Raw genomic sequence first — 23,797 nt, 5'->3', positions numbered from 1 at the left:
ATTTGGCCCAGGAAAATTGGAATCAAAGATTGGCAACAAAACTGTAGTGGAACAATGGGCTGTCTTCAAAGAGGAAATAGTTTGAGTACAGTTAAGATACATTCCCACTAGGGAAAAAGTAAGGCAACTAAAGTCAGAGCTCCCTAGATGATGAAAGAGAAAGTGAGTAAGATGAAGCAGAAAAAGAACATGTATGACAGATATCAGGTCGCGAATACATCTCAGAATCAGAATATAGAAAGGTCAGAGGAGAAGCGAAAAGGAAAATAAGAGCGACAAAGAATTGGCATTAGAATAGGATGGCAGCTAACATAAAAGGTAATCTAAAAGTCTTCTATTGGCATATAAATATTAAATGGGTCGTAAGAGGAGGAATGGGGCTGATTACGGACCAAAAAAGGAGACCTAAGCATGGAGGCAGAGGATATGGCTGAGGTGCTAAATGAGTACTTTGCTTCTGTTTTCACCAAGGAAGAAGATGCTGCCATAGACATAGTGAAGGAGGATGTAGAGCAGATACTGGATGGGATAAAAATTGATAAAGAGGAGGTACTAGAAAGACTGGCTGCACTTAAAGTAGATAAGTCACCAAGACCAAATGAGAGGCATCCGAGGATGCTGAGGGAAGTGAAGGAAGAAATTGTGGCCGTACTGGCCATAATCTTCCAATCCTCATTTGAAACAAGTATGCTTTCAGAGGCCTGGAGAATTGCAAATATTACACCCATGTTTAAAAAGGATTGTAAAGATAAACCCAGAAACTACAGCCCAATCAGCTTAATCTCGATAGTGGGGAAGCTTTTCGAAACAATAATCAGGGACAAAATTAACAGTCACTTGAACAATTTTGAATTAATTAAGGAAAGCCAGCATAGATCTGTTAAAGGCAAATCGTGTTTAACCAACTTGATCGAGTTTTTTGATGAGGTAACAGAGAGGGTTGATGTGGTGTATATGGATTTCCAAAAGGCGTTCAACAAAGTAACCCATATTAGGCTTATTGGAAAGTTGATGCCCATGGAATAAAATGGACAATAGCAGCATGGATATGAAATTGGCTAAATGATAGAAAACAGAGAGTAGTGGTGAACGGTTGTTTTTCGGAATGGAGGAAGGTATACAATGGTGTTCCCCAGGGGTCGTTACTAGGACCACTGCTTTTCTTGAAATATATTAATTATTTTAATGTGGGTGTAGAGAGCACAATTTCAACATTTTCAGATGACACAAAACTTGGAAGTATAGTGAACAGTGAGAAGGAGAGTGATAGAGTTCAAGAGGACATAGAAAGACTGGTGAAACGGGCGGACACGTGGCAGATGAAATTTAATGCAGAAAAGTGTGAAGTGATGCATCTTAGTAGTAAGACTCAGGAGAGGAAATATAAACTAAAGGGTACAATCCTAAAGGGGATACATGAACAGAGAGACCTGGGGGTATATGTGTACAAAATGTTGAAGGTGGCAGGGCAGGTTGCGAAAGCAATTAAAAAAGCTGAGGGGATCCTGGGCTTCATGAAGAGAGGCATAAGAGAACAAAAGCGTGGAAATTCTGATGAACCTGTATAAAATACTGGTTCGGCCTCAACTGGAGTATTGTGTCCAATCCTGGGAATTGTACTTTAGGAAGGATGTAACGGACTTGGAGAGGGTGAAGAAAAGATTTACAAGAATGATTCCAGGGATGAGGGACTTCAGTTACGTGGTTAGACTGGAAAAGCTGGGGTTATTCTCCTTAGACCAAAGAAGATTGAGAGGAGATTTGATAGAGGTGTTCAAAATTATGAGGGGTCTGGACAGGGTAGACAGGGAAAAACTGTTCCCATTGGCAGAAGGGTTGAGAATCAGAGGATGCAGATTTAAGGTGATTGGCAAGATAAGAAAAAAACTTTTTTACGCAACGAGTGGTTAGGATCTGGAATGCACTGCCTGAAAAGGTGGTGCAAGCAAAACTTAATCACAGCTTTCAAAAGGGAGTTACATAAGTACCTGAAGGAAAAAGATTTGCCGGGCTACAGGGAAAAGGCAAGGGAGTGGGACTAGCTGAAGTGCTCTTGCAGAGAGCTGGAACGTGCTCGATGGGCCAAATGGCTTTCTTTCATGCTGTAAGCATTCTATGATTCTATGATTTTAAGTGATGATCTCTTTAAATAACGCTGGTGGTATGTCCTTCCTGCTGCTGAATGCACATTTAGCTGTGCAAGGTTAAGAGAGGGCATTAGCTCCAGCGTTGAGGTCGGAAATGGCAGCGCTGGAATCAAATCAGCGCGTGACTTGACGATCTGCGACCTCTACATACTTCCAGCTCAAGTCCCCAGCACCGACACTGATGCCCTCACCAAAATGGCGTCCTGTGCGATTTGCACCGAAAGTGTGTACATGATATTCGGACACCATTTTTGACCCAAAACAGAACACGTGGCGCACAAACAACTGGTGCTACACAACCAAATTCGTAGCCCTTAGGTTCTGTGATTCCATGATTCTGTGCTCGTCACCTTCAGAAGACACCAATGTTGTATACTTCTAAAAGTAGAGCAGAAAACTTCTGCTGGATGGCATTATCCAAAATGTAACAGTTTTAAATGTTAACTCTATCAAGAACACCTCACTTTACCTTGTGCAGTGAGGTGAGTAACTTGCTCACCAGTTCATGCCATGGAAACATTTTCCTTTTAATCGGTGGCCCCATAAGATGGGAATCACAAAATGAATCAGTGGGAACCCAGGACAATGCTGTACCTATAGAAATGTTATATCATTATCAATCATATATAGCAATGTAAAGTCATTAACATTGAAATATAGCAATGTAAAATTATATTTAATCATGTGTAATGTTAGTATCCGTCAGATTGAGCAGCTCAAAACTGGGCATCCATGAAGCACTGTGGGCCATCAACAGCAAGAGAATTGTATTCCCCATAATCTGTAACCTCATGGCACAGCACATCCCTCACTCTACCATTACCATCAAGCCAGGGGAGCAACCGTGGTTCAATGAGGAGTATAGAAGAGCATGCCAGGAGCAGCACCAGGTGTACCTATAAATGAAATGCCAACCTGGTGAAGCTACAACACAGGACTACTGGCATGCTAAACAGTGGAATCAGCATGCTGTATACAGAGCTAAGCGATCTCACAACCAATGGATTAGATCAAAGCTCTGCAGTCCTGCCACATCCAGTCGTGAATAGTGATGGACAATTAAACAACTAACGGCAGGAGGAGGTTTCATGAACTGTCCCATCCTCAATGATGGCAAAGCCCAGCACTTGAGTGCAAAAGAGAAGGCTGAAGCATTTGCTACCATCTTTAGCTAGAACTGCCGAGTGGGTAACCCATCTCGTCACAAAAGTCAATCTTCAGCCAATTTAATTCACTCTATGTGATATCATGTAATGGCTGAGTGCACTGGATAGAGCAAAGTGTAATGGCTCAGATAACATCTCGGCTGTACTGCTGATGACTTGTGCTCCAGAATTAGCCATGGCTCTAGCCAAGCTGGTCCAGTAACTACAACACTAGCATCTATCCGACAAGTGGAAAATTGTCCAGGTATGTCCTATCGACAAAAAAAATCGGAACAATTCCAATCTGATCATTTATCGCCCCATCAGCCATCATCTATCAGCAAAGTGGCAGAAGGTATCATCATCGACAATCGTATCAAGCGACACTTACTAATAATCTGTTCACCGATGCCCAGTTTGCATTCCGCCAGGAACACTCTGCTCCAGACCTCATCACAGCCTTGGTCCAAACATGGACAAAAGAGCTGAATTCCAGACATGAGGTGAGAGTGACTGCCCTTGACATTAAGGCAGCATTTGACAGAGTGTGGCATCAAGGATACAGACTGCAGTGGTTCAATGAGGCAACTCACCATCATCTTCTCAAGGGCAATTAGAGATGGAAAATAAATGCTGGCTTTGCCATCGACGCCCACATCCCAAGCGAACAGATAGAGTAGATAGAGAGCAATTATTTACACTGGTTGGGGAGTCTAGGACTAGGGGGCATAGTCGAAAAAATAGAGCCAGACCTTTCAGGAGTGAAATTAGGAAGCACTTCTACACATGAATGGCAATTGATGCTAAATCAATTATTAATTTTAAATCTAAGATTGATAGATTTTTGTTCGGGGAGATGGGGCAAATCAGCCGTAATGGCAACATAAAGTCATTATTATTCATATATAGCAATGTAATGTCATGGTTAGTCATATATCACAATGTAATGTCATTATCAGTCATATAGAGCAATGTAAAATATTTTTTCGCAATTGGCTGCTTGGTTGTGCTTGACTTGTAACTTTTGCTAGCTGGGAGAATGTTCTCTGCATAATCCTGTGAGATCGTGCAGATGCACAAAGAACAGTAACTCTCAATTAATGCAATCAGTGAGCTCAAAGACAACAAACCTCTAAAGGGTGATTTTTAACCTGTCACTCAGGCTAGACATGGAACTGCTAATAAAACACATTTTTTTAAGGTGTTACATTTAGTAACAAACCCAATACCCTCTTATTACATTCAAGGTGATAGAGATGATAAAGCTGTTACCTTAACAAAAGTGTGAAATTCTTTTCATGGTTTATAATCTATGTAATTTGAGCAGATGACTGTTCAAATTATAGCCTGAAGCATTCCAGATAATACTGAAGAAAAATATTTCCCTTCCTTGAGTCTTTTATATTTTACAGACAAAGAGAATAGATTAATCAGATTATTGTCTTTGTCCAGATTATTTTGTTAATGTGCCATATTTGACATGTCATTCTTCATAAGAGATTTTGGGCTAGAAATTTGGCATCACCCATTTTGAGGCGGTAAGCCCGGCGGGTCGGTAAGTGTTGCACCTTGTGAAAGTTAACGGCATCTATTGTGTAAATCGGGATCAGCACCCCCAAGAGGAAAGAGATTGGTAATAGAAACATAGAAAATAGGTGCAGGAGTAGGCCATTCGGCCCTTCGAGCCTGCACCGCCATTCAATGAGTTCATGGCTGAACATGCAACTTCAGTACCCCATTCCTGCTTTCCCGCCATACCCCTTGATCCCCCGAGTAGTAAGGACTATATCTAACTCCTTTTTGAATATATTTAATGAATTGGTCTCAACAACTTTCTGTGGTAGAGAATTCCACAGGTTCACCACTCTCTGGGTGAAGAAGTTCTTCCTCAGCTCGGTCCTAAATGGCTTACCCCTTATCCTTAGACTGTGACCCCTGGTTCTGGACTTCCCCAACATTGGGAACATTCTTCCTGCATCTAACTCCAATGAGCAAAGACCCAGTCTACTCAATCTATCATCATTAGGTAACCCACTCATCTCTGGAATCAGCCTAGTGAATCGTCTCTGTACCCACTCCAAAGTTAGTATATCCTTCCTTAAGTAAGGTGACCAAAATTGCATGCAGTACTCCAGGTGCGGCCTCACCAACACCCTGTACAGTTGCAGCAGGACCTCCTTGCTTTTGTATTCCATCCCTCTCGCAATGAAGGCCAACATTCCATTCGCCTTCCTGATTACCTGCTGCACCTGCAAACTAACTTTTTGGGATTCATGCACAAGGACCCCCAGGTCCCTCTGTACCGCAGCATGTTGTAATTTCTCCCCATTTAAATAATATTCCCTTTTACTGTTTTTTTTTCCAAGGTGGATGACCTCACATTTTCCGACATTGTATTCCATCTGCCAAACCTTAGCCTATTCGCTTAACCTATCTAAATCTCTTTGCAGCCTCTCTGTGTCCTCCACACAACCCGCTTTCCCACTAATCTTTGTGTTATCTGCAAATTTTGTTACACTATACTCTGTCTTCCAAGTCATCTATGTATATTGTAAACAGTTGTGGTCCCAGCACCGATCCCTGTGGCACACCACGAACCACCGATTTCCAACCCGAAAAGGACCCATTTATCCCGACTCTCTGCTTTCTGTTAGCCAGCCAATTCTCGATCCATGCTAATACATTTCCTCTGACTCCACGTACCTTTATCTTCTGCAGTAACCTTTTGTGTGGCACCTTATCGAATGCCTTTTGGAAATCTAAATACACCACATCCATTGGTACACCTCTATCCACCATGCTCGTGATATCCTCAAAGATTTTCAGTAAATTAGTTACACATGATTTCCCCTTCATGAATCCATGTTGCGTCTGCTTGATTGCACTATTCCTATGTGGATGTCCCGCTATTTCTTCCTTAATGATAGCTTCAAGCATTTTCCCCACTACAGATGTTAAACGAACCGGCCTATAGTTACCTGCCTTTTGTTTGTCCCCTTTTTTAAACAGAGGTGTTACATTAGCTGCTTTCCAATCCGCTGATACCTCCCCAGAGTCCAGAGAATTTTGGTAGATTATAACGAATGCATCTGCTATAACTTCCGCCATCTCTTTTAATACACTGGGATGCATTTCATCAGGACCAGGGGACTTGTCTACCTTGAGTCCCATTAGCCTGTCCAGCACTACCTCCCTAGTGATAGTGATTGTCTCAAGGTCCTCCCTTCCCACATTCCAGTGACCAGCAATTTTTGGCATGGTTTTTGTGTCTTCCACTGTGAAGGCTGAAGCAAAATAATTGTTTAAGGTCTCAGCCAGTTCCACATTTCCCATTATTAAATCCCCCTTCTCATCATCTAAGGGACCAACATTTACTTTAGTCACTCTTTTCCGTTTTATATATCGGTAAAAGCTTTTACTATCTGTTTTTATGTTTTGCGCAAGTTTACTTTCATAATCTATCTTTCCTTTCTTTATTGCTTTCTTTGTCATTCTTTGCTGTTGTTTAAAATTTTCCCAATCTTCTAGTTTCCCACTAACCTTGGCCACCTTATACGCATTGGTTTTTAATTTGATACTCTCCTTTATTTCCTTGGTTACCACGGCTGGTTATCCCTTCTCTTACCGCCCTTCTTTTTCACTGGAATATATTTTTGTTGAGCACTATGAAAGAGCTCCTTAAAAATCCTCCACTGTTCCTCAAGTGTGCCACCGTTTACTCTGTGTTCCCAGTCTACTTTAGCCAATTCTGCCCTCATCCCACTGTAGTCCCCTTTGTTTAAACATAGTACGCTCGTTTGAGACACTACTTCCTCACCCTCATACAGTGATCACTCATTCCGAGAGGATCTTTTCCGAGGAGATCGTTTATTATTCCTGTCTCATTACACAGGACCAGATCTAAGATAGCTTTCTCCCTTGTAGGTTCTGCAACATACTTTTCTAGGAAACAATCCCTTATGCATTCTAAGAATTCCTCCTCAAGGTTACCCCATGCGATTTGATTTCACCAATCGATATGTAGGTTAAAATCCCCCATGATTACTGCCGTTCCTTTTTCACATGCCTCCATTATTCCCCTGATTATTGTCCGCCCCACCGTGAAGTTATTAATTGGGGCCCTATAAACTACGCCCAACAGTGACTTTTTCCCCTTACTATCTCTAATCTCCACCCATAATGATTCAACATTTTGTTCATTGGAGCCAATATCGTCTCTCACAACTGCCCTGATATCATCCTTCATTAACAGAGCTATCCCAGCTCCCTTCCCCTCTTGTCTATCTTTCCGAATTATCAGATACCCCTGTATGTTTAATTCCCAGTCTTGGAAACCCTGTAACCACGTTTCAGTAATGGCCACCAAATCATACCCATTTGTAATGATTTGTGCCATCAACTCATTTACTTTGTTTCGAATGCTGTGTGCGTTTCGGTAAAGTGATTTAACACTAGTTTTTAAACCATGATTTTTAATTTTGACCCCTCCTGCAGCCCCTTTATATTCATACATATTGTCCCGTCCTATCACCTTGTGGTTTACACTTACCCCAGTGCTACTCTACTCTGTTCCCTCCTGCCTTTTGCATTCTTTCTTGGAGTTCTGTTCATCTGAGCTCTCACTCACCCTAACTAGCTCAGAGCCCTCTCCTGGGTCCCCATCCCCCTGCCAAGCTAGTTTAAAGCCTTCCTAACAGTACTATCAAAAACATTGGTCCCGTCTCTGTTGAGGGGTAAACTGTTCGACTTGTACAGGTCCCACCTACTCCAGAAGTGGGCACAATTGTTCAGGAAACTAAAGTCCTCCAGTCTACACCAACGGGAGAGTGGAGAGCACCAGTTCCAACTGTCACAGGACAGGAGAGTGGAGAGCACCAGTTCCAACTGTCACAGGATGGGAGAGTGGACAGCACCAGTTCCAACTGACACAGGAGAGATAGTGGAGAGCACAAGTTTCAACTGTCATAGGAGAGAGAGTGGAGAGCATCAGTTCCAACTGTCACAGGAGAGAGAGTGGAGAGCACAAGTTCCAACTGTCATAGGAGAGAGAGTGGAGAGCACCAGTTCCAACTGTCACAGGACAGAGAGTGGAGAGCACCAGTTCCAACTGTCACAGGACGGGAGAGTGGGGAGCACCAGTCCCAACTGTCACAGGACAGAGAGTGGAGAGCAACAGTTCCAACTGTCAGAGGAGAGAGAGTGGAGAGCACAAGTTCCAAATGTCATAGGAGAGTGAGTGGGGAGCACCAGTTCCAAGTGTCACAGGACAGAGAGTGGAGAGCACCAGTTCCAACTGTCACAGGACAGAGAGTGGAGAGCACCAGTTCCAACTGTCACAGGACAGAGAGTGGGGAGCACCAGTTCCAACTGTCACAGGACAGAGAGTGGAGAGCACCAGTTCCAACTGTCGCAGGAGAGAGAGTGGAGCGCACCAGTTCCAACTTTCATGGGGCAGGAGAGTGGAGAGCACCAGTTCAAAACTGCTGCAGGAGAGAGAGTGGAGAGCACCAGTTCCAACTGTCACAGGAGAGAGAGTGGAGAGCACCAGTTCCAACTGTCACAGGATGGGAGAGTGGAGAGCATCAGTCCCAACTATCAAAGGACAGCGAGTGGAGAGCACCAGTTCCAACTGTCACAGGACAGAGAGTGGAGAGCACCAGTTCCAACTGTCACAGGATGGGAGAGTGGGGAGCAACAGTTCCAACTGTCAGAGGAAAGAGAGTGGAGAGCACAAGTTCCAACTGTCATAGGAGAGAGAGTGGGGAGCACCAGTTCCAACTGTCACAGGACAGAGAGTGGAGAGCACCAGTTCCAACTGTCACAGGAGAGAGAGTGGAGAGCACAAGTTCCAACAGTCACAGGACAGAGAGTGGAGAGCACCAGTTCCAACTGTCACAGGAGAGAGAGTGGAGAGCACCAGTTCCAACTGTCACAGGACAGAGTGGAGAGCACCAGTTCCAACTGTCACAGGACAGAGAGTGGGGAGCACCAGTTCCAACTGTCACAGGAGAGAGAGTGGAGAGCACAAGTTCCAACAGTCACAGGACAGAGAGTGGAGAGCACCAGTTCCAACTGTCGCAGGAGAGAGAGTGGAGCGCACCAGTTCCAACTTTCATGGGGCGGGAGAGGAGAGCACCAGTTCAAAACTGCTGCAGAAGAGAGACTGGAGAGCACCAGTTCCAACTGTCACAGGAGAGAGAGTGGTGAGCACCAGTTCCAACTGTCACAGGATGGGAGAGTGGAGAGCATCAGTCCGAACTATCAAAGGACAGCGAGTGGAGAGCACCAGTTCCAACTGTCACAGGACAGAGAGTGGAGAGCACCAGTTCCAACTGTCACAGGAGAGAGAGTGGAGAGCACAAGTTCCAACTGTCACAGGACAGAGAGTGGAGAGCACCAGTTCCAACTGTCACAGGAGAGAGAGTGGAGAGCACCAGTTCCAACTGTCACAGGACAGAGTGGAGAGCACCAGTTCCAACTGTCACAGGACAGAGAGTGGAGAGCACCAGTTCAAAACTGTCACAGGACAGGAGAGTGGAGAGCACCAGTTCCAACTGTCACAGGAGAGAGAGTGGAGAGCAACAGTTCAAACAGTCACAGTGGAGAGAGGGGAGAGCACCAGTTCCAACTGTCACAGGACAGAGAGTGGAGAGCATCAGTTCCAACGGTCACAGGAGCGAGAGTGGAGAGCACCAGTTCCAACTGTCGCAGGACAGAGAGTGGAGAGCACCAGTTCAAAACTGTCACAGGACGGGAGAGTGGAGAGCACCAGTTCCAACTGTCACAGGACGGGAGAGTGGAGAGCACCAGTTCCAATTGTCACAGGACAGAGAGTGGAGAGCACCGGTTCCAACTGTCGCAGGAGAGAGAGTGGAGAGCATCAGTTCCAACTGTCACAGGAGAGAGAGTGGAGAGCACCAGTTCCGACTTTCACAGGAGAGAGAGTGGAGAGCACCAGTTCCAACTGTCACAGGACGGAGAGTGGAGAGCACCAGTTCAAAACTGTTGCAGGGGTGAGAGTGGAGAGCAATAGTTCCAAGTGTCACAGGACCAGGGATTGGAGAGCACCAGTTCTAACTGTCACAGGACAGAGAGTGGGGAGCACCAGTTCCAACTGTCGCAGGATGGGAGAGTGGAGAGCATCAGTTCCAACTGTCACAGGACGGGAGAGTGGAGAGGACCAGTTCCAACTGTTGCAGGAGAGAGAGTGGAGAGCACCAGTTCCAACTGTCATGGGACAGGAGATTGGAGAGCACCAGTTCAAAACTGCTGCAGGAGAGAGAGTGTAGAGAACCATTTCCAACTGTCGCCGGAGAGTGAGTGGAGAGCACCAGTTCCAACTGTCACTGGACAGAGAGTGGGGAGCACCAGTTCCAACTGTCGCAAGATGGGAGAGTGGAGAGCACCAGTTCCAACTGTCACAGGACAGGAGAGTGGAGAGCACCAGTTCCAACTGTTGCAGGAGAGAGAGTGGAGAGCACCAGTTCCAACTGTCATGGGACAGGAGATTGGAGAGCACCAGTTCAAAACTGCTGCAGGAGAGAGAGTGTAGAGCACCATTTCCAACTGTCACAGGACAGGAGAGTGGAGAGCACCAGTTCCAACTGTTGCAGGAGAGAGAGTGGAGAGCACCAGTTCCAACTGTCATGGGACAGGAGATTGGAGAGCACCAGTTCAAAACTGCTGCAGGAGAGAGAGTGTAGAGCACCATTTCCAACTGTCACAGGACAGGGGCTAACCAAACTGGAAGCAATACGGTGGAGGAGGATTTCCTGGAGTGCATAAGGGATGGTTTATTAGACCAATATGTCGAGGAACCAACTAGGGGGGAGACCATCTTAGACTGGGTGTTATGTAATGAGAGAGGATTAATTAGCAATCTCGTTGTGCGAGGCCCCTTGGGGAAGAGTGACCATAATATAGTGGAATTCTGCATTGGGATGGAGAATGAAACAGTTAATTCAGAGACCATGGTCCAGAACTTAAAGAAGGCTAACTTTGAAGGTATGAGGCGTGAATTGGCTGGGATGGATTGGCGAATGATACTTAAGGGGTTGACTGTGGATGGGCAATGGCAGACATTTAGAGACCGCATGGATGAACTACAACAATTGTACATTCCTGTCTGGCATAAAAATAAAAAAGGGAAGGTGGCTCAACCGTGGCTCTCAAGGGAAATCAGGGATAGTATTAAAGCCAAGGAAGTGGCATACAAATTGGCCAGAAATAGCAGCGAACCTGGGGACTGGGAGAAATTTAGAACTCAGCAGAGGAGGACAAAGGGTTTCATTAGGGCAGGGAAAATGGAGTATGAGAAGAAGCTTGCAGGGAACATTAAAACGGATTGCAAAAGTTTCGATAGATATGTAAAGAGAAAAAGGTTAGTAAAGACAAACGTAGGTCCCCTGCAGACAGAATCAGGGGAAGTCATAACGGGGAACAAAGAAATGGCGGACCAATTGAACAAGTACTTTGGTTCGATATTCACGAAGGAGGACACGAACAACCTTCCGGTTATAAAAGGGGTCGGGGGGTCTAGTAAGGAGGAGGAACTGAGGGAAATCCTTATTAGCCGGGAAATTGTGTTGGGGAAATTGATGGGATTGAAGGCCGATAAATCCCCAGGACCTGATGGACTGCATCCCAGAGTACTTAAGGAGGTAGCCTTGGAAATAGTGGATGCGTTGACAGTAATTTTCCAACATTCCATTGACTCTGGATCAGTTCCTATGGAGTGGAGGGTAGCCAATGTAACCCCACTTTTTAAAAAAGGAGGGAGAGAGAAAACAGGGAATTATAGACTGGTCAGCCTGACATCGGTAGTGGGTAAAATGATGGAATCAATTATTAAGGATGTCATAGCAGTGCATTTGGAAAGAGGTGACATGATAGGTCCAAGTCAGCATGGATTTGTGAAAGGGAAATCATGCTTGACAAATCTTCTGGAATTTTTTGAGGATGTTTCCAGTAGAGTGGACAAGGGAGAACCAGTTGATGTGGTATATTTGGACTTTCAGAAGGCGTTCGACAAGGTCCCACACAAGAGATTGATGTGCAAAGTTAGAGCACATGGGATTGGGGGTAGTGTACTGACATGGATTGAGAACTGGTTGTCAGACAGGAAGCAAAGAGTAGGAGTAAATGGGTACTTTTCAGAATGGCAGGCAGTGACTAGTGGGTTACCGCAAGGTTCTGTGCTGGGGCTCCAGCTGTTTACACTGTACATTAATGATTTAGATGAGGGGATTAAATGTAGTATCTCCAAATTTGCGGATGACACTAAGTTGGGTGGCAGTGTGAGCTGCGAGGAGGATGCTGTGAGGCTGCAGAGCGACTTGGATAGGTTAGGTGAGTGGGCAAATGCATGGCAGATGAAGTATAATGTGGATAAATGTGAGGTTATCCACTTTGGTAGTAAAAACAGAGAGACAGACTATTATCTGAATGGTGACAGGTTAGGAAAAGGGGAGGTGCAAAGAGACCTGGGTGTCATGGTACATCAGTCATTGAAGGTTGGCATGCAGGTGCAGCAGGCGGTTAAGAAAGCAAATGGCATGTTGGCCTTCATGGCAAGGGGATTTGAGTACAGGGGCAGGGAGGTGTTGCTACAGCTGTACAGGATATTGGTGAGGCCACACCTGGAGTATTGTGTACAGTTTTGGTCTCCTAACCTGAGGAAGGACATTCTTGCTATTGAGCGAGTGCAGCTAAAGTTCACCAGACTGATTCCCGGGATGGCGGGACTGACCTATCAAGAAAGACTGGATCAACTGGGCCTGTATTCACTGGAGTTCAGAAGAATGAGAGGGGACCTCATAGAAACGATTAAAATTCTGACGGGGTTAGACAGGTTAGATGCAGGAAGAATGTTCCCAATGTTGGGGAAGTCCAGAACCAGAGGTCACAGTCTAAGGATAAGGGGTAAGCCATTTAGGACCGAGATGCGGAGGAACTTCTTCACCCAGAGAGTGGTGAACCTGTGGAATTCTCTACCACAGAAAGTTGTTGAGGCCAATTCACTAAATATATTCAAAAAGGAGTTAGATGAGGTCCTTACTACTAGGGGGATCAAGGGGTATGGCGAGAAAGCAGGAATGGGGTACTGAAGTTGAATGTTCAGCCATGAACTCATTGAATGGCGGTGCAGGCTAGAAGGGCCGAATGGCCTACTCCTGCACCTATTTTCTATGTTTCTATGTTTCTAGGATGGGAGAGTCGAGAGCATCAGATCAAAACTGTTGCAGGAGAGGGAGTGGAGTGCACCAGTTCCAACTGTCGCAGGAAGGGAGAGTGGAGAGCATCAGATCAAAACTGTTGCAGGAGAGAGAGTGGAGAGCATCATTTACAACTGTCGCAGGACGGCAGAGTGGAGAGCACCAGTTCCGACTGTAACAGGAGATAGAGTGGAGAGCACTAGTTCCAACTGTCACAGGACAGAGAGTGGAGAGCACTCGTTCCAACTGTAACAGCACAGAGAGTGGAGAGCACCAGTTCCAACTGTCACAGGATGGGAGAGTGGAGAGCACCAGTTCGAACTGACACAGGACAGAGAGTGGAGAACAACAGTTCCAACTGTCACAGGACAGAGAGTGGAGAGCACCAGTTCCAACTATCACAGGATGGGAGAGTGGAGAGCACCAGTTCCAACTGTCACAGGACGGGAGAGTGGAGAGCACCAGTTCCATCTGTCGCAGGAGAGTGAGTGGAGAGCACCAGTTCCAACTGTCAAAGGACGGGAGAGTGGAGAGCACCAGTTCCAACTTTCACAGGAGAGAGAGTGGTGACCACCAGTTCCAACTGTCACAGGACGGAGAGTGGAGAGCACCAGTTCCAACTGTCACAGGACGAGAGAGTGAAAAGCAGCAGTTCCAACTGTCACAGGAGAGAGAGTGGAAAGCACCAGTTCTAACTGTCACAGGAGAGAGCGTGTAGAGCACCAGTTAAAACTGTTGCAGGATGGGAGAGTGAAGAACACCAGTTCCAACTGTCACAGGACAGAGTGGAGAGCACCAGTTCCAACTGTCACAGGACGGGAGAGTGGAGAGCAGCAGTTCCAACTGTCACAGGAGAGAGGGTGGAGAGCAGCAGTTCCAACTGTCACAAGACAGAGAGTGGAGAGCAGCAGTTCCAACTGTCACAGGAGAGAGAGTGGAGAGCACCAGTTCCAACTGTCATTGGATGGGAGAGGGGAGAGCACCATTTCCAAATGTCACAGGAGAGCAAGTGGAGAGCACCAGTTCCAACTCTCATAGGATGGGAGAGGGGAGAGCACCAGTTCCAAATGTCACAGGAGAGCAAGTGGAGAGCACCAGTTCCAACTGTCACAGGACTGAGAGTTGAGAGCACCAGTTCAAAACTGTTGCAGGAGAGAGAGTGGAGTGCACCAGTTCCAACAGTCACAGGACGAAAGAGTGGAAAGCACCATTTCCAACTGTCACAGGAGAGAAAGTGGAAAGAACCAGTTCTAACTGTCACAGGAGAGAGCGTGGAGAGCACCAGTTCCAACTGTCAGAGGACCGGAGAGTGGAGAGCACCTGTTCAAAACTGCTGCAGGAGAGAGAGTGGAGAGCACCAGTTCCAACTGTCACAGGACAGAGAGTGGAGAGCACCAGTTCCAACAGTCACAGGAGAGAGATTGGAGAGCACCAGTTCCAACTGTCACAGGACAGAGAGTGGAGAGCACCAGTTCCAACAGTCACAGGAGAGAGAGTGGATAGCACCAGTTCCAACTGCCACAGGACGGAGAGTGGAGAGCACCAGTTCAAAATTATTGCAGGACAGAGACTGGAGAGCACCAGTTCATAACTGTTAAAAGCCAGGAGAGTGGAGAGCAGCAGTTCCAACTGTCACAGGACAGTGAGTGGAGAGCACCAGTTCCAACTGTCACAGGATGGGAGACTGGAGAGCACCAGTTCCAACTGTCAGAGGAGATCGAGTGGAGAGCAGCAGTTCCAACTGTCACAGGAGAGAGAGTTGAGAGCACCAGTTCGAACTGTCACAGGACAGAGAGTTGAGAGCACCAGTTCAAAACTGTTGCAGGAGAGAGAGTGGAGTGCACCAGTTCCAACTGTCACAGGACGAAAGAGTGGAAAGCACCATTTCCAACTGTCACAGGAGAGAAAGTGGAAAGAACCAGTTCTAACTGTCACAGGAGATAGCGTGGAGAGCACCAGTTCCAACTGTCAGAGGACCGGAGAGTGGAGAGCACCTGTTCAAAACTGCTGCAGGAGAGAGAGTGGAGAGCACCAGTTCCAACTGTCGCAGGAGAGAGATTGGAGAGCACCAGTTCCAACTGTCACAGGACAGAGAGTGGAGAGCACCAGTTCCAACAGTCACAGGAGAGAGAGTGGATAGCACCAGTTCCAACTGCCACAGGACGGAGAGTGGAGAGCACCAGTTCAAAATTATTGCAGGACAGAGACTGGAGAGCACCAGTTCATAACTGTTAAAAGCCGGGAGAGTGGAGAGCAGCAGTTCCAACTGTCACAGGACGGGAGAGTGGAGAGCACCAGTTCCAACTGTCCCAGGACAGAGAGTGGAGAGCACCAGTTCCAAATGTCGCAGGAGAGAGAGTGAAGAACACAAGTTCCAACTGTCACAGGACAGAGATTGGAGAGCACCAGTTTCAACTGTCACAGGAGAGAGAGTGGAGAGCACCAGTTCCAACTGTCATAGGAGAGAGAGTGGAGAGCATCAGTTCCAACTGTCACAGGACAGAGAATGGAGAGCACCAGTTCCAACTGTCACAGGACAGAGAGTGGAGAGCACTCGTTCCAACTGTCATAGGAGAGAGAGTGGAGAGCACTAGTTCCAACTGTCACAGGACAGAAAGTGGAGAGCACCAGTACCAACTGACACAGGATGGGAGAGTGATGAGCACCAGTTCAAACTGTCACAGGACAGAGAGTGGCGAGCACCAGTTCGAACTGTCACAGGAGCTAGAGTGGAGAGCACCAGTTCCAACTGTCTCAGGACAGAGAGTGGAGAGCACCAATTCAAAACTGTCATAGGACGGGAGAGTGGAGAGCACCAGTTCAAACTGTCACAGGACAAAGAGTGGAGAGCATCAGTTCCAACTGTCACAGGACAGAGAGTGGAGAGCACCAATTCCACCAGTCAAAAGAGAGAGAGTGGAGAGCACCAGTTCCAACTGTCACAGAACAGAGAGTGGAGAGCACCAGTTCCAACAGTCACAGGAGAGAGAGTGGAGAGCAGCAGTTCCAACTGTCACAGGAGAGTAATGGAGAGCACCAGTTCCAACTGTCATAGAATGGGAGAGTGGTGAGCACCAGTTCCAAATGTCACAGGAGAGAGAGTGGAGAGCACTAGTTCCAAATGTCACAGGATGGAGATTTGAGAGCACCAGTTAAAAACTGTTGCAGGAGAGAGAGTGGAGAGCACCAGTTCTAACTGTCACAGGAGAGAGCGTGGAGAGCACCAGTTCCAATTGTCACAGGATGGGAGAGTGGAGAGCAGCAGTTCCACCTGTCGCAGGACAGAGAGTGGAGAGCACCAGTTCAAAATTGTCACAGGACGGAAGTGTGGAGAACAACAGTTCCAACTGTCACAGGACGGGAGAGTGTAGCGCACCAGTTCCAACTGTCACAGGACAGAGAATGGAGAGCACCAGTTCCAACTGTGACAGGACAGAGAGTGGGAAGCAGCAGTTCCTACTGTCACAGGACAGAGAGTGGAGAGCACCAGTTCAAACTGTCACATGGCGGGAGAGTGGAGAGCACCAGTTCCAACTGTCACAGGACAGAGAGTGGAGAGTACCAGTTCCACCAGTCAAAGGAGAGAGAGTGGAGAGCACCAGTTCCAACTGTCACAGGATAGTGAGTGGAGAGCACCAGTTCCAAATGTCACAGGATGGGAGAGTGGAGAGCACCAGTTCCAACGGTCGCAGGATGGGAGAGTGCAGAGCACCAGTTTCAACTCTCAGAGGAGAGAGAGTGGAGAGCACCAGTTAAAACTGTCGCAGGATGGGAGAGTGAAGAACACCAGTTCCAACTGTCACAGGAGAGAGAGTGGAGAGCATCAGTTACAACTGTCACAGGAGAGCGAGTGGAGAGCACCAGTTCAAAATTGTCACAGGACGGAAGTGTGGAGAGCACCAGTTCCAACTGTCACAGGACAGAGAATGGAGAGCACAAGTTCCAACTGTCACAGGACAGAGAGTGGAGAGCACCAGTTCCAACTGTCACAGGAGAGAGAGTGGAAAGCACCAGTTCTAATTGTCACAGGAGAGAGAGTGGAGAGCACCAGTTGCAACTGTCACAGGAGAGAGAGTGGAGAGCACCAGTTGCAACTGTCACAGGACAGAGAATGGAGAGAACCAGTTCCAACTGTCACAGGATGGGAGAGTGATGAGCACCAGTTGAAACTGTCACAGATCAGAGACGGAGAGCACTAGTTCCAACTGTCACAGGACAGAGAGTGGAGAGCACCGGTTCCAACTGTCACAGGACAGAGAGTGGAGAGCACCAGTTCAAAATTGTCACAGGATGGAAGTGTGGAGTGCAGCAGTGCCACCCATGACAGGAGAGAGAGTGGAGAGCACCAGTTCCAACTGTCACAGGACAAAGATTAGAGAGCACCAGTTCCAACTGTCACAGGAGAGAGAGTGGAGAACAGCAGTTCCACCAGTCGCAGGACAGAGAGTGGAGAGCACCAGATCAAAATTGTCACAGGACGGAAGTGTGGAGAGCAACAGTTCCAACTGTCACAGGACGGGAGAGTGTAGAGCACCAGTTTCAACTGTCACAGGACAGAGAGTAGAGAGCATCAGTTCTAATTGTCACAGGATCGGAGAGTGGAGAGCACCAGTTCCAACTGTTGCAGCAGAGAGAGCGGAGAGCATCAGTTCCAACTGTCACAGGACGGGAGAGTGGAGAGCATCAGATCAAAACTATTGCAGGAGAGAGAGTGGATAGCACCAGTTTCAACTGTAACAGCAGAAAGAGTGGAGAGCAATAGTTCCACCTGTAACAGCACAGAGATTGGAGAGCACCAGTTCCAACTGTCAGAGGACGGGAGGGTGGAGAGCATCAGTTCCAACTGTTGCAGCAGAGAGAGCGGAGAGCACCAGTTCCAACTGTCACAGGACGGGAGAGTGGAGAGCATCAGATCAAAACTATTGCAGGAGAGAGAGTGGATAGCACCAGTATCAACTGTAACAGGAGAAAGAGTGGAGAGCACTAGTTCCACCTGTAACAGCACAGAGAGTGGAGAGCACCAGTTCCAACTGTCACAGGACGGGAGGGTGGAGAGCACCAGTTCCAACTGTCACAGGACAGAGAGTGGAGAGCACCAGTTCCAACTGTCACAGGATGGGAGAGTGGAAAGCACCAGTTCTAATTGTCACAGGAGAGAGCATGGAGAGCACTAGTTCCACCTGTAACAGCACAGAGAGTGGAGCGCACCAGTTCCAACTGTTGCAGGAGAGGGAGTGGAGAGCACCAGTTCCAACTGTCGCAGGACGGGAGAGTGGAGAGCTTCAGACCAAAACTGTTGCAGGAGAGAGAGTGGAGAGCATCATTTACAACTGTCGCAGGAGAGAGAGTGGAGAGCAACAGATTCGACTGTAACAGGATATAGAGTGGAGAGCAACAGTTCCAACTGTCACAGGACAGAGAGTGGAGAGCACCAGTCCCAACTATCACAGGATAGGAGACTGGAGAGCACCAGTTCCAACTTTCACAGGAGAGAGAGTGGAGAGCACCAGTTCCAACTGACACAGGACAGAGAGTGGAGAACAACAGTTCCAACTGTCACAGCACAGAGAGTGGAGAGCACCAGTTCCAACTATCACAGGATGGGAGACTGGAGAGCACCAGTTCCAACTGCCACAGGACGGAGAGTGGAGAGTACCAGTTCAAAATTGTTGCAGGACAGAGACTGGAAAGCACCAGTTCAAAACTGTTAAAAGACGGGAGAGTGGAGAGCAGCAGTTCCAACTGTCACAGGACGGGAGAGTGGAGGGCACCAGTTCCAACTGTCGCAGGAGAGAGAGTGGAGAGCACCAGTTCCAACTGTCACAGGAGAGAGAGTGGTGACCAGCAGTTCCAACTGTCACAGGACACAGACTGGAGAGCACCAGTTCCAACTATCGCAGGATAGAGAGTGGAGAGCACCAGTTCCAACTGTCACAGCAGAGAGAGTGGAGAGCACCAGTTCCAACTGTCGCAGGACAGAGAGTGGAGAGCACCAGTTCAAAACTGTCACAGGACGGGAGAGTGGCGAGCACCAGTTCCAACTGTCACAGGACAGAGAGTGGAGTGCACCAGTTCCAACTGTCACAGAACAGAGAGTGGAGAGCACCAGTTCCAACTGTCGCAGGTGAGAGAGTGGAGAGCACCGGTTCCAACAGTCACAGAACAGAGAGTGGAGAGCACCAGTTCCAACTGTCGCAGGTGAGAGAGTGGAGAACACCGGTTCCAACTGTCACAGGAGAGAGAGTGGAGAGCATCAGTTCCAACAGTCACAGAACAGAGAGTGGAGAGCACCAGTTCCAACTGTCACAGGACGGGAGAGTGGAGAGCAGCAGTTCCAACTGTCACAGGAGAGAGGGTGGAGAGCACCAGTTCCAACTGTCATAGGATGGGAGAGGGGAGAGCACCAGTTCCAAATGTCACAGGAGAGCAAGTGGAGAGCACCAGTTCCAACTGTCACAGGACAGAGAGTTGAGAGCACCAGTTCAAAACTGTTGCAGGAGAGAGAGTGGAGTGCACCAGTTCCAACTGTCACAGGACGAAAGAGTGGAAAGCACCATTTCCAACTGTCACAGGAGAGGAAGTGGAAAGAACCAGTTCTAACTGTCACAGGAGAGAGGGTGGAGAGCACCAGTTCCAACTGTCAGAGGACTGGAGAGTGGAGAGCACCTGTTCAAAACTGCTGCAGGAGAGAGAGTGGAGAGCACCAGTTCCAACTGTCGCAGGAGAGAGAGTGGAGAACAACAGTTCCAAATGTCAAAGGACAGAGAGTGGAGAGCACCTGTTCCAACTGTCGCAGGAGAGAGAGTGGAGAGCACCAGTTCCAACTGTCATAGGACGGGAGAGTGGACAGCACCAGTTCCAACTTTCACAGGAGAGAGAGTGGTGACCAGCAGTTCCAACTGTCACAGGACGGAGAGTGGAGAGCACCAGTTCCAACTGTCACAGGACGAGAGAGTGAAAAGCAGCAGTTCCAACTGTCACAGGAGAGAGAGTGGAAAGCACCAGTTCCAACTGTCACAGGAGAGAGCGTGTAGAGCACCAGTTAAAACTGTCGCAGGATGGGAGAGTGAAGAACACCAGTTCCAACTGTCACAGGACAGAGATTGGAGAGCACCAGTTTCAACTGTCACAGGAGAGAGAGTGGAGAGCACCAGTTCCAACTGTCATAGGAGAGAGAGTGGAGAGCATCAGTTCCAACTGTCACAGGAGAGAGAGTGGAGAGTACCAGTTCCAACTGTCACAGGACAGAGAATGGAGAGCACCAGTTCCAACTGTCACAGGACAGAGAGTGGAGAGCACTAGTTCCAACTGTCACAGGACAGAGAGTGGAGATCACTAGTTCCAACTGTCACTGGACAGAAAGTGGAGAGCACCAGTACCAACTGTCACAGGATGGGAGAGTGATGAGCACCAGTTCAAACTGTCACAGGACAGAGAGTGGAGAGCACCAGTTGTAACTGTCACAGGAGAGAGAGTGGAGAGCACCAGTTCCAACTGTCACAGGAGGGAGAGTGGAGAGCACCAATTCAAAACTGTCACAGGACGGGAGAGTCGAGAGCACCAGTCCAAACTGTCACAGGACAGAGAGTGGAGAGCACCAGTTCCAACTGTCACAGGACAGAGAGTGGAGAGCACCAGTTCCAACTGTCGCAGGAGAGAGAGTGGAGAGCACCAGTTCCAACAGTCACAGAACAGAGAGTGGAGAGCACCAGTTCCAACTGTCACAGGACGGGAGAGTGGAGAGCACCAGTTTCAACTGTCACAGGAGAGAGGGTGGAGAGCACCAGTTCCAACTGTCACAGGACAGAGAGTGGAGAGCACCAGTTCCAACTGTCACAGGACAGAGAGTGGAGAGCACCAGTTCCAACTGTCGCAGGAGAGAGAGTGGAGAGCACCAATTCAAAACTGTCACAGGACGGGAGAGTCGAGAGCACCAGTCCAAACTGTCACAGGACAGAGAGTGGAGAGCACCAGTTCCAACTGTCACAGGACAGAGAGTGGAGAGCACCAGTTCCAACTGTCGCAGGAGAGAGAGTGGAGAGCACCAGTTCCAACAGTCACAGAACAGAGAGTGGAGAGCAGCAGTTCCAACTGTCACAGGACGGGAGAGTGGAGAGCACCAGTTCCAACTGTCACAGGAGAGAGGGTGGAGAGCACCAGTTCCAACTGTCACAGGACAGAGAGTGGAGAGCACCAGTTCCAACTGTCACAGGATGGGAGACTGGAGAACACCAGTTCCAACTGTCAGAGGAGAGAGAGTGGAGAGCACCAGTTCTAACTGTCACAGGACGAGAGAGTGAAAAGCAGCAGTTCCAACTTTCACAGGAGAGAGAGTGGAATGTACCAGTTCTAACTGCCACAAGAGTGAGCGTGTAGAGCACCAGTTAAAACTGTCGCAGGATGGGAGAGTGAAGAACACCAGTTCCAACTGTCACAGGACAGAGATTGGAGAGCACCAGTTTCAACTGTCACAGGACGGGAGAGTGGAGAGCATCAGTTCCAACTGTCACAGGACAGAGAGTGGAGAGCACCAGTTCCAACTGTCACAGGACAGAGAATGGAGAGCACCAGTTCCAACTTTCACAGGTCAGAGAGTGGAGAGCACTAGTTCCAACTGTCACAGGACAGAAAGTGGAGATCACTAGTTCCAACTGTCACAGGACAGAACGTGGAGAGCACCAGTACCAACTGTCACAGGATGGGAGAGTGATGAGCACCAGTTCAAACTGTCACAGGACAGAGAGTGGAGAGCACCAGTTCCAACTATCGCAGGAGAGAGAGTGGAGAGCACCAGTTCCAACTGTCACAGCAGAGAGAGTGGAGAGCACCAGTTCCAACTGTCGCAGGACAGAGAGTGGAGAGCACCAGTTCAAAACTGTCACAGGACGGGAGAGTGGCGAGCACCAGTTCCAACTGTCACAGGACAGAGAGTGGAGTGCACCAGTTCCAATTGTCACAGGACAGAGAGTGGAGAGCACCAGTTCCGACTGTCGCAGGTGAGAGAGTGGAGAGCACCGGTTCCAACAGTCACAGAACAGAGAGTGGAGAGCACCAGTTCCAACTGTCACAGGACGGGAGAGTGGAGAGCAGCAGTTCCAACTGTCACAGGAGAGAGGGTGGAGAGCAGCAGTTCCAACTGTCACAAGACAGAGAGTGGAGAGCACCAGTTCCAACTGTCACAGGATGGGAGACTGGAGAGCACCAGTTCCAACTGTCAGAGGAGATAGAGTGGAGAGCAGCAGTTCCAACTGTCACAGGAGAGAGAGTGGAGAGCACCAGTTCCAACTGTCATAGGATGGGAGAGGGGAGAGCACCAGTTCCAAATGTCACAGGAGAGCAAGTGGAGAGCACCAGTTCCAACTGTCACAGGACAGAGAGTTGAGAGCACCAGTTCAAAACTGTTGCAGGAGAGAGAGTGGAGTGCACCAGTTCCAACTGTCACAGGGCGAAAGAGTGGAAAGCACCATTTCCAACTGTCACAGGAGAGGAAGTGGAAAGAACCAGTTCTAACTGTCACAGGAGAGAGCGTGGAGAGCACCAGTTCCAACTGTCAGAGGACTGGAGAGTGGAGAGCACCTGTTCAAAACTGCTGCAGGAGAGAGAGAGGAGAGCACCAGTTCCAACTGTCGCAGGAGAGAGAGTGGAGAACAACAGTTCCAAATGTCAAAGGACAGAGAGTGGAGAGCACCAGTCCCAACTCTCACAGGACAGAGATTGGAGAGCACCAGTTCCAACTGTCGCAGGAGAGAGAGTGGAGAGCACCAGTTCCAACTGTCATAGGACGGGAGAGTGGACAGCACCAGTTCCAACTTTCACAGGAGAGAGAGTGGTGACCAGCAGTTCCAACTGTCACAGGACGGAGAGTGGAGAGCACCAGTTCCAACTGTCACAGGACGAGAGAGTGAAAAGCAGCAGTTCCAACTGTCACAGGAGAGAGAGTGGAAAGCACCAGTTCTAACTGTCACAGGAGAGAGCGTGTAGAGCACCAGTTAAAACTGTCGCAGGATGGGAGAGTGAAGAACACCAGTTCCAACTGTCACAGGACAGAGATTGGAGAGCACCAGTTTCAACTGTCACAGGAGAGAGAGTGGAGAGCACCAGTTCCAACTGTCATAGGAGAGAGAGTGGAGAGCATCAGTTCCAACTGTCACAGGAGAGAGAGTGGAGAGCACCAGTTCCAACTGTCACAGGACAGAGAATGGAGAGCACCAGTTCCAACTGTCACAGGACAGAGAGTGGAGAGCACTAGTTCCAACTGTCACAGGACAGAGAGTGGAGATCACTAGTTCCA

The sequence above is a fragment of the Pristiophorus japonicus genome, chromosome 10, assembly GCF_044704955.1.
Source record: "Pristiophorus japonicus isolate sPriJap1 chromosome 10, sPriJap1.hap1, whole genome shotgun sequence".
Classification (NCBI taxonomy): Eukaryota; Metazoa; Chordata; class Chondrichthyes; family Pristiophoridae; genus Pristiophorus; species Pristiophorus japonicus.
This window is presented reverse-complemented; position numbering follows the sequence as displayed.